A 15,417-nucleotide genomic window follows, 5' to 3' on the forward strand; every position below is an offset into this window, starting at 1 on the left:
GGGATCTTGTTCCCAGGACCATCCCCTCCTGTAGGTGGGAGGCTTTTCAGGGAGTTCAGATTCCCTCTAGTTTAAGGGATATGCAAAAAAAAAAAAAAAAAAAAAAAAATCATCATTTCAATTCCATGATGGAAAAAAATTTAGGAACTGTATTAAATGACCTTCCACAGCTTCTTTTATTTTTATTGCTTCCCCTGTTACCCTTGCAGATTAATCTCTGCACAACATCCAGGTTGATCCTGCTAAAACTCCATGCCTTGGTTCAGTTCCTTCCAAAATTGCTCATTGTTCTTAGCATAAATTCTTTTTTTTTTTTTCTTGAGATGGAGTCTCACTCTGTTGCCCAGACTGGAGTGCAGTGGCAGGATCTCAGTTCACTGCAATGTCTGCCTCCTGGGTTCAAGCGATTCTCCTGCCTCAGCCTCCTGAGTAGCTGGGACTACAGGCATGCGCCACCACACTTGGCTAATTTTTGTATTGTTATTATAGAGACGGGGTTTCACCATGTTGGCCAGGCTGGTCTTGACCTCCTGACCTCAAGTGATCCTCCCTCCTTGGCCTCCCAAAGGGCTGGGATTACAGGCGTGAGCCACTGCACCTGGCAGCACAAATTCTTTAACATGGCTAACAATGCCCTTCATCACTTGCCCCATGTACATTTTGGGCCGCGTATCTCTACCATTTCCTGCCTCATTCTCTGCTCTGACCAAACTCAACTGTTTTCAGTTTCCCCCAAATGTCACACAGATTCTCAGATCTGGGTTTTTACACATGATGCTCCCTCTTGACCACCACTGCCCACCCTGAACACACACACAATACACACAACACATACACAACACACATAACATACACACACAGATAACACAACATACATCTGGGCAACTCCTACTTGTTCCATAAGGGAAGGGATCATTCTGTTTTACTCATCGTTGGTATTCAATGTATAGTATAATGTTTCCCATATAGCAGTATTTTTTGTGTGAGTGGATGGATGAATGGATGTTTCTTTCATACCAGACAGTTAATAGGTTTGTCACTTTCAGCTTTGTTCTTTTCGTTTCTGCTTTTCAAACAAATTCTGTGTCAGTACTTGAAACAAAATAACCTTCTCCTCATTGAATATCTTCAAAAGGGTCTCACCATCTCTGGCCATATTGTAGGCAGAAACTTGAACAAAATCAAGATCCTCTTAGCATAGAAGAAAGCTGGGAAATAAATATTAAGTAAGAAACTACTAATACAGTCTACAGTTTTCAAAAGAGGGAAAGAAGATACAGGGAGAAAGCAATACAGAAGGTCTACAACTCAACAAATATTGAGGTCCTATCATTCAATGAGCCCAGTGCTAAGTACTGGGGATATGGTGGTGTACTAGACAAACAGTTTCTCTCTCTTCAGAGACCATAAACCCTAGTTGGAAGTCCATACACATAAACAGTAATTTCATATTGACTAGGACATTAATAGAAGGAGCATAGGTACCATGTCATATATCACAAGCTCATTTAACCTAATCCAGGGTCAGTGAAAATTTCCTTGAGGAAGGACTTCTAAGCTAAGACTTGAAAGATTGGCAAAGGTTATATGAGCAAAGGGTGAAGAAAAAGAATGTTCTTGGCTGTATGCCAAAGGCCTAGCTTCCAGAAAAAGAAAGATAGGCTTTCAAAAAGCTGAAAGGACATCAGTGTGAAGGGAGTGTAGGCAGGGAGGGTGGGCTCTGAAGCAAATTTGGAGACATAGGCAAAGTCCTTGTCACCCAGAGCCTTATACCACCGTGCTATAGATTTTGGACTTTATCCCAAGGGCAAGTGAAAACAAATACTTTAAACTAGGAAGTGACATGATCAGATCTGTGTTCCATAAATTCACCTTGCATGCAAGGTGGAGAATGTTTGGGAAGGGCAAGTACCCATGTAGGATCCCATGCAGCAGATCCCTATGGGGCATCAGATGATGGTGCATGAGCTAAGGTGGTGACAGTAAGAAAAGGAACGGTAGGTAGATTGAAGGGAGATGGTCAGTAGAAGCCACAGAGTTTGGTGATTTAACTAGCTAGGGGAGTGAAAGAAAAGAAATAAATATGTGTGAAAAGAATGAATAACTGGGCCGGGCACAGTGGCTCATGCCTGTAATCCCAGCACTTTGGGAGGCCAAGGCGGGTGGATCACCTGAGATCAGGAGTTCAAGACCAGCCTGGCCAACATGGTGAAATGCTGTCTCTACTAAAAATACAAAAATTAGTAGGGTGTGGTGGCAGGCACCTGTAATTCCAGTTACTCGAGAGGCTGAGGCAGGAGAATCGCTTGAACCCAGGAGGCAGAGGTTGCTGTGAGCCAAGATTGCGTCTTTGCACTCCAGCCTGGGCAACAAGAGCAAAACTCCATCTCAAAAAAAAAAAAAAAAAAAAAAAAAAAAAGAAGGAAAGAATGACTGGCTTTCATATTTAATATTCAGTCATCTTCATTATAAAGCAAAAGCATCACACTCCATGTAGACCCATTCTCTGTCTCTGCCAGCACTGACTAGGCCTGTCTGGGGAAGACGAATAAAGTATGTTCTTCCCAGACCTTTCCCTTCAGTGTAGGGTTTAGGAGAAGATCTGGGAGAGGCAATTTTCCTTAAGGAAGTGCTATGGTAAAGCTGCAGGCATCTCCTGGGTTGACTGCTGCTGCCTCTTCTGCCAGCACTAACCATTCAACAATGCCTTAGTGTGGCAGACATCCAAGGGCTGCCTGTCTCCCACGCCAAACACATGTCTGTCTTGGAGGAAACAGCTGGGGTCTCCTCAATGCATGGTTTCTGATGAGAAAATTCAGCTGTGACTTCACATTTTTTGCCGACCCCCGCCCCTTCAGCTCCCACCTTGGTGGTCCTCCACCCATCAAAGATCCATTCCTGCCACTTGGGCTGCTCTCTTTGGGGGGACACCAGCAAGCCCAGCTATCTTAGGTTGGATCCATTCAATCAGAAAAGCATCCACTTGTTATTTCCATGCTAAGTGGTAGGAGCACAAGCCTCTTGGTCTTTACCTCTTCCCTAGGCCCCCAGTCACTCTTCAATTCTCTCTCTCCACATTCAGTGAACTAGGGATGGATAAGCAGTCCTACTAGCTATGCAGTTGCCTAACAGGGTAATGAAGGGGCAAACACCTCGATGTGACTGGTGATTCTCTTGAGACCTTCCTGCATTGGCTTCAGGGAAGCCACAGCCCCCACCTTACTGCCACCATGTGAAGATAGAATAGAGCTTCTCTCCAAGAGCACTATGCTTCCCAAAATTGGTCATCTTCTCTCCACCCAGTCCTCTGGCCCTATGATTGGGCTGGGAAAAGGAAAGGTGACTGGATTCATGGAACAGATTCTGGGGTACCCTTGATTAGCCTTTTAGGGTGGGGAGATAGCTCTAAATGCTGGAAACTCTCTGGAGTTCAAAAGTTAAGTTCTTGGTGATTTTGGTTTCCACTTCAACCTTAGCAACAATCCTGACAGCATAAGAAAACGCCTTTCCATAGCCGATTATACTTTGAACAATGATACCTTTTACATTCTTCATAATGCTATAAAGTTAAAGGGCTTCTTGATGGTAGAGGGGAAAGTGGTAGGGTTGAGGGTTGGAGTATAAAAGCTGTACTACAATGACATGAAATAAGAAGATTATGTTTCTTAAGTCCCAGTTCATCTCAGGATTGTGCTCCAAACCTAGTCTACTGTTGGCCATGGAAGCCTGAACTTGATATGCCAAGAGGTTGGCATCCAGGAAGACTGTAGAAGGAGCAAAGGAGAGGGGGCAGATGTGAGCAGTCCAACGATAACTAAAGGCAAAGCTCACTGAGATGAGCTTGGGGAAGTGACATATATTTGATTTCTTTGGAGAAAGACTAAATGGAGCCTGAATTATAAGCCTTTGTAACCAAGCATATTAGTAAAATAAAGTAGCCATTTAAAACTTTTAATGAGAACCACTTAAAATTCTTTAAATTTGAGAAATTGTCATTTTTCATTGTCTTTATTATTTTCCTCCCAATTAGAGACATCTTGAACGTTTAATAGCTGTTTTCTGATAGAATATTTCTCACAAAAAGCCTCTACCATGAAAACCAGTGAATAATCTGTAAGTGCTCTCAAATGATAAAAAGGGATGAAAACGGAAAAGTAATTGCATGTCTTGCACCTGCCTCCTGAAATTCGTTAGCAGCTTATGGTGCCCTGAAATCCTTTTTGAGGATGTTAAAAACAATCTCACAATTGTTCTGCTTCATCCTGTGTTTTATTATCTAGCACTTAAGTAGCACAGACATAGAGAAGGTTTTAGATACATAGCCTGTTTTCAGACATAGAATACATCTCTGCATGTCATTAATTTTGAATTCTTACCACTTCTCAAAAGCACCTGTTTTTGCTTCAAGGGGCCATACCAACTCGAAACCAGCAAATTAAGTAATGCGTGAAGGAAAGCGAATTCTGAAAATGGATTGTACTTTTAAAGTAACTTCACAAGCAGAAATCTTTAATCAGTACCTCCTTCAGTGCTGTAATAATTTATTTGGAAGAAACACTTCATTTCTTTATATAGAAATGCCAAATACAAATTGAGAGGCTTCGGTTAATCTTTCCCTTTTCCACATCTCACCCTAAGGGTGCTCCTCAAATATTGCATGTATTGACACCATCCCTGACTCAGTGGCTCCTCTTGCTTGGAAATATTGGACAGTGCTTCAGCGATATGCTTCATCTGGTTTATGCCACATGGCCATCCTGTGAGGTCTTCATAGCAGGATCTTCACAGAAGAAGAATCTTGCTGCTTCTACTTACTTCTCCTGTGAACTTATTAGAGCCATTTATGAATGAGAGTTGATAAAAAAGGTAATGACAATAATTGCTACCACTTACTGAGCATGTACTATGAGGTGCTATTCTACATTATCTATTTTTTTTTTTTACAACAACCTGAGAAAAAGTATATTTCTGGCCTATCTTATGGTGGGGAACTGAGGCTCAGAGAAATTGTGATTGCCCAAGGACCAACTATTTCTTTTCGTGAGAACTTTTGTCTCAATAAAAATGGTAAGAAGGTCAGAACTTGGGACCTGCCAAGAGTTCTAGGAACATAAACACCTGAGGAGACAGACTTGATTATTCATTTCAAGAGTTCAAGTAAATCTGGTCAATCCATCAGAGCAGAGTTAGTTTAAATCCTAACGTCTTAGGTGCTGAGAGGAACAAAGGACAAATAGATAATGACATTCTCTTGCCCCCAAGAATATATATTTCATCTGCCAGGCAAGATTATCCTGGGATAAAGAGAGTCAGATATGACAGATGAAGACTACTCATAAAGTGCAAAACTCTACGGTAGACAAAAGGTGTTAAAGAGAGCCATAGAAATGATTACAATTTCAGGAAGGAAGAGGAAGTGAGGTGGGCCGTAAAACTCATTGTGATTTCCATGGAGAAGAAAGCAAAAGGTTTTTCAGATCAAATTTCAACCAGTTGCTGCTTAATTGAACCCTAGTCTTCTGTATTTCTGCCCAATGGCAGTAGGGTTCCAAAAAGCATCCCTCGACTTGCCCTCACTTATGCAGTGTAAACTTAAGGAGCTAACCCAGGCTGCTCTCAGCAGCTCCTCCAAGTCCATTGGTCAGCTGAGATGGTGGCCTCCCTTGTCTGCTGCTAATTCAAGCTCAGTTCTCATTAACTGACTAGATATTTGGTGTTACGGTGCTATCAGTTCTACCTGGGATGAGTTTTGTTTGCCATTTATAGTCAAAACAAAACAAGCAGATATCAGGCTTTAACTATTGCCCACCCTGTACAACCCAGGATTGATCATCTTTATATTCAGAAAAATGTTTTCCTGGAAACCACACATTTCTCACCACCAACCACATTCCTTTGAGACAGCTGCTATTGTATAATACTTTCAAACACTTGGGGAGATAATATTTATTAACTCTTATAGCATATTCCAAATTTAAAATTGTATGAGACCTTTGCTTTTTTTGCCCTAAATATATACACATTTAGAATTACAATATCATTTAATGTTCAGCATAGTTTCTGGTATATAGTGGGTGCCCAATCACTATTAATCACTTTTCTCCTTTTTTGCCTCCTGCAATTTACGGATGAAGAAACTGAAGCTCATAAAGATTAAAAATCTTGCCAAAGTCACACTCAAAAACTACTGGCTCTATGAGATGAACCTGGAACTGTGAGAAGCCTAAGCTCCTACTCTTTTTATGGGACACAAAAATGTAACCAAAAGTTTAGTTTCCCTCTCATACATGGATATATGATTCATATAGTCTCTCCATCATTCCTATTCTCTCTCACATAGTATCTTTATCTTCCTCTTTGTTTTAGATAGGGTTGTTGAGTTATAAGTTATATACAGTAAAATTGAGTCCTATTATGTATATGAGTTTGACAAATCCATACATTTGTGTAGGCAGCGTCTTAATCAAAATATAAAACTTGTCATCATCCTAGAGCCTCTGCCTTCCCCTTTCCTGTGAATCCTCTTCCCCAACCCTCAGCCTATGTGATTTGATTTCTGTTCTTATGATTACCTTTTCCATAATGTCAAATAAATGTTATCATACTATACACAGCCTTAAAATATTGAGATATCACTCACATACCATTAAGTTCACCCTTTTAAAGTATAGAGTTCAGTCGTGTTTAGCCCATTCACAAGGTTTTGCAACAATCACTACTAGCTAATTCCAGAATATTTTCATCAATCCCAAAAGAAGCCCCATGCCCATTAACAGTCACTCCCCATTCCCCTCTACCCCATCCCTTAGAAAACACTATCATTCTATCTACCATTACGGATTTGCCTATTCTAGATGTTTTGTATAAATGGAATCACACAATATGTGGCCTTTGTGTCTTGCTTTTTTCATTTAGCATAATGTTATCAAGTTTCATCCATGTTGTAGCATGTATCAGTACTTCATTCCTTTTTATTGCTATTTAATATTCCATCATATGAATACGCCATATTTTGTTTACCTATTCATCAGTTGATGAACATTTAGCTTGTTTCTACTTTTTGGCTTAAATAATGCCTCTATGAACACTCTTGTACAAGTATTTGAGTGGGCATACGTTTTAAATTCTTTTGATCCTCTCCCTCCCACTATGCTTATTGCCTGGGTGATAAAATAATCTGTACATCAAAGCCCCATGACATGAAATTTGCCCATATAACCAACCTGCACATGTACCTCTGAACCTAAAATAAAAGTTAAAGAACTTCTTTTTTGAGTATACACCGAGGAGTGGAATTGCTGGTTCATATGCTAACTCTATGTTTAACTTCTTGAGTAGCCATCAAACTTATCAAAATGCTTTACCATTTTACATTTCTACCAGGAATTCATGAGAGTTCTGATTTCTCCATATCCTCTCCAACAGTTGTTGCTCCCATCTTTTTTATTATGGCCATCCTAATAAGTATAAAAATATTTTGTGGATTTTATTTACATTTTTCTAATGATTAATGATGTTGAGCATCTTTTTATGTCCTTATTAGCTATTTGTAAATGTCCTTTGGATATCCATTCAAATGTTTTGTTCATTTTGTAAATGGGTTTTTCTTCATAGCCTTTTGTCTGGCTTCTTTCACATACGTGAGTATAATCCTTTGAAAATTCCTTCATGTTGTTGCATTCCTGTTTGTTATTGAGTAATATTCCATTGTATGAATATACCATAATCTTTTTATCCATTTACCATTTGATGAGCATTTGGGTTGCTTCCTGTTTGGGGCAATTATGAATACAGCTACTATAAATACTTTTGTACAATTCTGTATTTGTATACATGTTTTAATTTCTTTTAGGTAAATACCTAGGAGTAAAATACTGTATCATATGGTAAGTACATGATGGCCTTTACAAGAAACAAACTGATTTTTAAAGTAGCTGTACCATTTTAGATTCCCACCAATAATTTATGAATGTATGAGATATTTCTAAAGCTTCTTACCAGCACTCAGTATTTTCAGGCTTTTAAATTTTAGCCATTCTGTTGTTAAATAGTGATATTTCATTACGGTTTTAATTTGCATGTCATTAATGTATTTTTAAATTTCTTTTTTACTGGGGAAGATTTTGTCTTTTTAAATTAAGAGTTTTTTTTTAAGAGCAGTTTTATGTTTACAGAAAAACTGAGTATAAAGTGATTTCCTGTATACCCCCTTACCACCAGCACCATCCCAGTTTCCTTTTTATGAACATCTTGCATTAGTGTGGTATATTTGTTACGATTGATGAACAAATATTGATACATTATTGTTAACTATAGTCCATAGTTTATTTTAGGGTTCACTCTGTGTTGTACATTCTATAGGTGTTTATACATATATAATGATATATACAACATTACAGTATTATACAGAACAGTTGTCCTACCCTAAAAATCCTCTATGCTCCATCTATTCATCCCTTCTTCCTTCTGAACACCTGGGAATCATAGATTTTTTTTTTTTTACTGTCTCCATAGTTTTGCTTTATCCAAAATGCCATATAGTTGGAATTATACAGTTTGTAGCCTTCACATACCGGCTTCTTTCACTTAGCAATACACCTTTTAGGTTCCTCCATGTGTTTTCACAGCTTGATAGCTCATTTTTTTTTTCATTTTGCTGAGTACTGTTTCACTGCACAGATGAACCACAGTTTGTTTATTCATTCACCTATTAAAGGACTTCTTGGTTGCTTCCAAGTTTTATCAATCATGAATAAAGCTGTTTTAAACATTTCTGTGTGGGTTTTGTGGAGATGTAAGTGTTCAATTCATTTGAGTAAATAACAGGGAGCATAAATACTAGATCATAAGGTAAGAGCGTATTAGTTTTGTGAGAAAATGCCAAAATGTCTTCCAAAATGGCTATCCCATTGTGCACTACCATCAGCAATGAATGAGAGTTTCTGTTGCTCTACACCCTCACCAGCCATGGTTGTTGTCAATGTTTTAGATTTAACAACACTAATAGGTTTGTAGTGGTTTCTCATTGTTTTAATTCCCAAGTCTCTAATGATATATGATGCTGAGTATTTTTTCATATACTTATTTGCCATCTTTTTATCTTCTTTGGTGTCTGTTAAGTCTTTGGTCCATTTTTTAATCAGGTTGTTTGTTTTCTTATTATTGAGTTCAAGAGTTCTTTGTATAATTTGAAAACAAGCCTTCTATCAGATCTGTATTTTGCAAAGGTTTTCTCCCATTTTGTAACTTGACTTTTCATTATTTCATAAACACTGTCTTTCGCAGTGCAGTTTCATCAACACTGTCTTTTGCAGTTTCTGTATGTTTTTTGCAGAGCAGAAGGTATGAATTTTGATGAAGTCCAACTTACCAATTTTTTTTCTGGATTGTGCTTTTGGTCTTGTTACTTAAAAGCCATCATCAAACCCAGCACACCTGGCTTTTCTACTGTGTTATTTCTAAGAGTTTTATAGTTTTGCATGTTACAGTTAGGCCTATATTCCCTTTTGAGTTAATATTTGTGAAATATGTAAGTTTTTGGTCTAGATTAATTTTTTATGTGGATGTCCAGTTGTTGTTTTGTATTATTTATCCCTTGAATTGCCTTTGCTCTTTTTCAAGGATCAGTTGACTTTGTATGAGTTCATTTCTGGGTCTCTATTCTGTTTCATTGATATATTGTCTATGGTTTTGCCAATATCACACTATCTTGAAAACTGTAGCTTTATAGTAAGTTTTGAAGTCAGGTAACATCAGTCTTCAGATTTTGTACTATTTCAATAATGAGTTGGATATTCTGGGTCTTTTGCCTTTTCATATAAACTTTATTTTTTTTTTTCTTTTGAGATAGTCTCATTGTTGCCCAGGCTAGAGTACAGTGACCTGATCTTGACTCACTACAACCTCAGCCTTCCGGGCTCAAGTGATCCTCCTATCTCAGTCTCCCAAGTAGCTGGGACTACAGGCTTGGCCACCATGCCCAGCTAAATTTTGTATTTCTTGTAGACAGAGGGTCTCACTATGTTGTTCATACTGGTCTTGAACTCCCGGGCTCAAGAGATCTGCCCACTTTGGCTTCCCAAAGTGCTGTGATTACAGGTGTGAGCCACCATGCCTGGCTGATTTTTTATATAAACCTTACAATCAATTTGATGCCATCCACAAACTAACATGCTGAGATGCTGATTGATATCTTGTCAGATGTAAGTTCAATTTGGAAAAAACTGACATTTTGATAATATTGAGTTTTCCTATCCATAAAAATAGAATATCTCTCCATTTATCTAAATCTTTGATTTTGTTCATCAGAGTTTTGTAGTTTTCTCACATATATTTTGTTAGATTAACAGTTAAGTATTTAATTTTTTTGTTGCTAATGTAAATGGAATTATATACTTTTATTTCAAATTCTCATTGTTCATTGCTGGTATATAAAAAAGCAGTTGAGTTTTGCATATTAACCTTGCATCCTACAACATTGTTATAATCATTTATTAATTCTAGGAGTTTTTTAACTGATTATTTGGGATTTCTACATAGACAATTAGGTCACGCGCAAACTAAGACAACTTTATTTCTTCCTTCCCAATCTGTATTGTTTTTATTCCTTTTGATGTCTTTTTTACTTAGCTATCACTTCCAATATAGTGTTGAATAGGAGTGGGAAGAGTAGCTTCCTTGGGTTGTACCTGATCTTAGCAAGAAAGCATCTAACATTTACGGGGTGAACCCCGTCTCTACTAAAAATACAAAAATTAGCTGGGTGTGGGGATGCGCACCTGTAATCCCAGCTACTCAGATGGCTGAGGCAAGAGAACTGCTTGAACCCAGGAGGCAGAGGTTGCAGTGAGCCAAGATCAGGCCATTGCACTCCAGCCTGGGCAACAAGAGCAAAACTCCACCTAAAAAAAAAGCCAGGCGTGGTGGCTCACACCTATAATCCCAGCACTTTGGGAGGCCGAGACAGACAGATCACCTGAGGTGAGGAGTTCGAGACCAGCCTGACCAACATAAAGAAACCCCATCTCTACTGAAAATACAAAATTAGCCAGGCGTGGTGGTGCATGCCTGTAATCCCAGCTACTGGGGAGGCTGAAGCAGGAAGGTCACTTGAACCCCGGGGGGCAGAGGTTGCAGTGAGCCAAGATCGCTGCATTGCCCTCCAGCCTGGGCAACAAGAGCAAAACTCTGTCTCAAAAAGAAAAAAAATTCCCTCTCTTCCTAGTTTGCTGAGGGTTTTTGTTGGTTATCATAAATGGGTATTGAATTTTGTCAAATGCTTTTTCTGCATTATTAATATAATCATATAATTTTTTTCTTTAGCCTATTGATATAATGAATTACATTGTTTCTTGAATGTTGAACCAGCCTTGCATACTGCATACCTGAAATAAACCCCACTTGCTCACTGTGTGTACTTATTTTTATACATTGTTGAATCTGATTTACTAATATATTCTTGAGGATGTTTTCATCTAATAAGATATGCGCTATATAGTTTCCCCTTTTTTAATGTCTTTATCTGATTTTAGTATCAGGTTAATGTCAGAATGAATTAGGAAAAAGTCATTCTACTTTTATATTTTGGGAGAAATTGTAGAGTATTCATATATTTTCTTCCTTAAATATTTGGTATAATTTACTAGTGAACTCATCTAAGCTGGGTGCCTTCTAAGTTGAAGAGTTATTACTTATTGATTCAATTTCTTTAATAGATATAAGCCTATTCACATTATTTCTTCCTGTGTCAGTTTGTGCAGCTTGGTTTGAAGGAATTGATCCACTTCATCTAGATTATTAAATTTGTGGGAATGGAATTAATCATAATATTATAATCTTTTATCGTCTGTGGAATCAATAGTAATGACCTTCTTTCATTTCTGATATTAGTAATTTATGTCTTTTCTTCTTTTTCTTAGTTAGCCTGGCTAGAGGTTTATTAATTTTATTGATCCTTTCAAAGAATCAACTCTGGTTTCATTGATATTCCCTATGGATTTTGTATTTTGAATTTTATTTATTTTGGCTCTATCATTATTTCTTTTCTCTTGCTTATGTTGAATATAATTTGCTCTCCTTTTTATAGTTTCCTAAAATATATGCTTAAATTATTAATTTTAATCTTTTTTCTTCTCTAATATATTCATTCAATATGGTAAGTTTCCCTCTAAGCACTGTTTCAATGCGTCCCATGAATTTTGATGTTATATTTTAATTTCCATTTAGTTTAAAATATTTTAAAATTTCTCGAGATTTTTCTTTGACACATATGCTATTCAAAAGTGTGTTGTTTCATCTCCACTAATTTAGAGGTTTCTCAGATATTTTTTATTATTGATTTCTACTTTAATTCCATTGTGGTCTGAAACAATATTTTCTATGACTTCCATTATTTAAAATTTTCTAGAATGTGTTTTGTGACCCAAAATGTGGTCTATCTTGGTTAATGTTATGTGTGAGTTCCAGAAAACAAAGTGAATGAGGACAGATGTGTATGCATTGCTGGATGTGGTAATGGCAAGTTTGTGTGGATTCTCTTAAATATTTTTATTGAACTATAATATACATGCTGTAAAATTCAAATATCTAAAGTACATAGCTCAATAAACGTTTGCAGAGTGAACATGCCAATGTAACCACTGTTCAACTGACAATATAATTGCCAATGAATTACTAGTAATGTTTTATTTACTAAATTTAGTTTTATTTACTAAACATTACTAGTAATTCATTGGCAATTACATTGTTTCCTTTATACCATACAAGCTTCTTCAAAACAGTGGTTAGACATAGAATCTGTGGAAAAAAACTCTTATAAGAGGAACAGTTGGTGGGACAAACAGTCTTACTACTTCAGTTGGTCCCAATAGTGTACTGAGATCATCATCTCCTGGCTCTACCACACAGTCCAGATTCTCTTCTTTCTCAGCCAGAACATCTGTCAGTGTGAATGACTGGCCTCAAAGGTCACTTTATAAGACCAGTCACTCAGACTGACAGATGTGCTGGCTAAGGAACCCCTGGTTACCATGTGTGTCAGTCTATTGCTGATGCAACTTCCTACTCATAAGTAAAATGAGCATGGGTGGTAAATGAGATGACTCAGTGAATCTCCTTGGTCCCAAACTGGAGTCCCTGAACCATTATGCAACAGTAAAATTCACCTCCTCTTGATGATCAGGATCAATTACCCATGTCAGTATGGTAATTCCTTTTTTTGCCTGTGATTCACCAGAATGAGCAACCCCAAATTACCCAAATGGTGGGGAGGTGACCAGTCAGTATTTGTACTTTTATGTTTAGTGATATTAATACTACACCTCATGGTAGAAGTATTGCCCCTCTAGGAAAAAAAAAAAAGCCTTAGACTTATGCTCTAATATGGAAGCCACTAGTCATGTATGATATTTAATTTTGAATTAAATTAAAATTTGTGTTCCTCAGTCACATTAGCCACATTGCAAGTGTTGTATAGACACATGTGGTTAGTGGTTACCATATTGGAAAGTATAGAGGAATATTTCCATTACTGCAGAAAATCCTATTGGACAGCACTGCTCCAGGCTTTTATATTCTACCTACTGAAGACACAGTTCCATTTAATGGCCTTTAGTATTTATATAACATTCCAGTTTCATGGAGTGTTATCCCTAATTTGGCACTTTAGCTAATATTAATTGACCAATTATTAGTATGTAGCCTTTGTGTGAACATCAAAGATAAACACACAGGACAGTGTCTTTATTCAAGGAACTTATAATCTAATAGAGGATAAGTAAAAACAACCTCACCAAACAAATATGCAAATGTCGTTACAATTTTTAGATGAATGAATGCCTTTATTATCATGAATGGATTATTATCATGTGATCATGTGTCCTTTGTCCTGTCTCCTTCACTATAAAATGGCTCTCTTGAGCTGAGGCAATGTCAGTAAATTAGACATTCTGTGTTAGTCTCCTTGAGGCATGAATTACTCCCAGCTGCCAATAGATTGGACATTCCTCAACAACAGTAACTAGACTATGCTTGGTACAAGAAGGTCCATGCTCTTGGGCCCATGTGTAACTTCTATTTCTTTAGCATACCTATTCCTTCCATCAGCCAATTGTACTTGCTCTTTCCATACATTTGTTTTGTGCTTCTTCTAAAGAAGGTGTTTTCTAGTAATTATTATTTTGATATACAAAGATTCTCATCTTTTTAGGACCCACTTTTGTAGATCTGATTACATGCCTCTCCCCTAGACTTCCTTATCTCCAATTTTACAGTCTTGTTTCATCCTGATGGATTTTAAAATACAAACATTCACTGGGTTAGAAGTCATATACTGTGTACCAGAGGCTATGTTAACCTGTTCTGTTAAAGGTACTACTTCTGGCACAGCAATTGTGATTGATACAACCTCTGAATTGAGTTTGTGATAGTCCATTGTCATCTGCTCTGTGTAGGAGCAATACTAGTGAATTAAATGGGGGCGTAATGAGAATCACCAGCCCAGTATCATTTAAGTCTTTGAAAATTGCAATAATCTCTGCCATTCCACCAAGGATGCAGTTTTTTTTTTTTTTTTCCAATTTGCAATCTTAGCTGGGAAGGGGGACATTTTCAGGGTCTTCCAGGAAAAAACCTTGGTCTTTCCGATTCTTCACAGATCAAGCAATAAATGTGAGGCTTCTGACAGTTGCTAAGCATGTCCACCCTGATAATGAATTTGGGAACTGGGGAAATAACTGCCAAGTGAATGTATAGACTCAGTGAGTCTACCATAAGACAGACCTGGGCGAATATTCTGCTTGTAATTTCCCAGTTGCCTCTGCCTCATTGCAATTAGTGGATCCAGTAGGTCACCTCCACTTAACACTGTTTATGTTTTTGAAATGGAAGGGAGAGTTTTATACTGTGAACTCATAATGCTATTTTATCTGGAGGAGAAGAGGTCATAATCCTTTGGTCTTTATAATAAATCCATTCATTCATCTAAAATTGTAACCACATATGCATATTTGATTGGGGTGAAAATTTTATTTTACTTATCTTCCTATTAGATTATAAGTACATTGAATGAAGAAATCGTTCTATGTGCTTATCTTTGATGTTCACGCAAAGCCGACATACTAATAACTGGCCAATAAATATCAACTAAAGGAACAATGCCCTTTATAGCTGCTCCACATTTATGCTTGTATGACTGATTCATAGTAGTTTGAATAATAGTAAGTGGAAGTGATTTGAAAATATACTTATGCAATCTGATACACCATAACTGTAAAATATTAGCCCCCAAATTTTGACATAATGTGATTTTATCACACACCATTCAAAACACAGTTGGTCTCAACACAAAGTATGGGTTCATCCTGTCACAATATTCTGGCTTTAATATCTCTTAAAAGAGTTCACTTTCCTACAGAGGGC

The 15,417-nt window shown here is 37.4% G+C and overlaps 1 long non-coding RNA gene across 1 annotated transcript in view; it reads right to left on the bottom strand.

The window, feature by feature from the left end:
- Positions 1 to 4,540: 4,540 nt before the first annotated feature.
- The window catches only part of LOC134757541 (uncharacterized), a 50,841-nt gene continuing 39,964 nt past the window's right edge, over positions 4,541 to 15,417 (bottom strand). The window contains exon 3 of the long non-coding RNA XR_010131679.1: positions 4,541 to 4,820. This is a non-coding gene — a long non-coding RNA (uncharacterized lncRNA). The remainder of the gene's footprint in view (positions 4,821 to 15,417) is intronic.

The sequence above is a fragment of the Gorilla gorilla genome, chromosome 19 (genome assembly GCF_029281585.2).
Source record: "Gorilla gorilla gorilla isolate KB3781 chromosome 19, NHGRI_mGorGor1-v2.1_pri, whole genome shotgun sequence".
NCBI classification, from domain to species: Eukaryota; Metazoa; Chordata; class Mammalia; order Primates; family Hominidae; genus Gorilla; species Gorilla gorilla.